We start from the raw sequence: 2,132 nt of genomic DNA, 5'->3' as shown, positions 1-2,132 counted from the left end.
TGACAAAATTCAGAGTTGGGTTTAAATAGAAATATACAGTGGCCAGTTTTAAAGTTGTGAATATACCTTCCTTCCAAATAATGATATGACTGACAGCCATGTGCTTGCTTGGCCACAGACACCCAGCCAGTTATTACAGCACCTCTGGTGCTGCCAAGATGACTACTATGCTTCCAAATGCCAATGCCACAACTAACACGTTAGCATCATGCTTGCAATGCTCATATCATCCTACATTAGCTACACTGATGTTCCATCTGTCAGAGACATATCTGGCACTTGAATAATAAATGATACTATATTAGCATGACTTAACAAAACAACAATTAATAGCACCATCTGTTTATTAAAAGCAAGGATATTTGTCTAAACCTTGGCAAAATCTTGCTTTGTGAACAAATATTTTCTCTTGGTGAACTGGGTCAAAAATATTACAACAATTTCTATCTAAAACAAATCCTTTTAGAAGGACAGCATATCAAATATGATGTTGCTCTCCACTATATTCTGGAAATGTCTCAACAACTTAATTCTATTTGGTGGGAGATTACAAGTTATGTTCATAGAAGCAAAAATTAAAAATGATGACTATAGAAACAAAACATAGTTATGATTATCCACACATGGGATATATGCATTAAACACTGTGCTAAAAGTCATGAGATATCTGAACTCCTTAGGGACATAAGATAGAATCTTCCAATGAAAATTAAATAACTGAAGTGAACATAAAAATAACTTCTGCAAAAACTCCTTTCCCTAACTACAACCATATACATATTGTTAAAGAACATACAGAAAGAAACTAGAAAGAAAACAACAACAACAACAACAACAAAACAAAGAAAGAAACCAGAAAGCAAAATCCACAGTGAATAAATGGGGTAAGCGGAAATGGGAGAAGTCAGATATCTATGGAGATATGATTTAAGAAACTTAAAAATTTTGACCACTTTTTATGTAGTATATATAAAGCAAATATGCTGATTTATAAGTGTTATTACAAAGAATCTGTACTTATTTTCAATGTAGAATGATCTATATATAATTCCATGGTAATATAAAGTGATTAGCTTTTTTGAGAAAATTAACATATAACCGCCATTCTACTTTAAATTTTAAATTCACACTTTTTAAAATGTGTGAACTTATTATTCTTGTGAACATTAAAGTCACCAGCTAAACTGAGCACCAAAATCAGTCTTCCTCAATTTATAACAATTGATTACTAAATGAGGGCATTTATAGATTGCTCACCAAACCAATTAGTTTTATAGTTATTCTTCTCGATTTCAAATCTCAAACAAGGTACACTGAGATATTATTATTAATAAGAAAAAATTATTAAGCATTTACTAAGTATAAGAGATTGGTCTAATTTCCTTTGCATTTAATTCTCAAGACTCTTTGAAATAAGCATCGTTCTTTAATTTTGCCTATGAGGATTTGAGAGACAAAGCCCAGAAAATGGTCTTGAGTTACAGTTATGAAGAAGCAGGACCAGCCCCTGGGAATCTGGATACAAAGCCTGCATTCCCCCCTCAATGAATAAACCTATTTCCTTAAATGTTTGAAAACAGCTGTAGATATGGTCTGATAAATTATATGTACAGGGGGATTATTCCCATTCAGCTGATACCCACCTAGAGATTCCTACTTCCTGTCATCACAGTGCACCAAAATTTGGATACACATAAAATTTAATTTAATTTTATACTAGTAATTCTTAAATCATGTCCTTCAGTAGGGTGCTTAGGTTAAAATAGGTATTCAGGTATTTATGAAACAACAAACCTTTCAAATTTGTTCAGTCTGATAACAATTTAAATGAATTTTGAACTTAAATGTTTTAATTTCTGTATCACTTTTATTTTTATTTTTTAAAAGATTTTATTTACTTGAAAGAGAGAGAACACAAGGAAGGAGAGGGAGAAGCAGACTACCAGCTGAGCAGACAGCCCGATGCAATGCAAGGCTTGATCCTAGGACCCCAGATCATGACCTGAGCCAAAGGCAGATGCCTAACCAGCTGAGCCAACCAGGAACCCCTATGTATATCACTTTTAGACTTCACTTGCATGAACTGGCTTTTTATAATTTAAAAACAAATTGGAATTCTACTTTTAGCAAAT

This window comes from Ursus arctos, unplaced genomic scaffold, assembly GCF_023065955.2.
Source record: "Ursus arctos isolate Adak ecotype North America unplaced genomic scaffold, UrsArc2.0 scaffold_4, whole genome shotgun sequence".
Lineage (NCBI taxonomy): Eukaryota > Metazoa > Chordata > Mammalia > Carnivora > Ursidae > Ursus > Ursus arctos.
The sequence above is the reverse complement of the archived record's forward strand: the minus strand, read 5'-3'. Positions refer to the sequence as shown.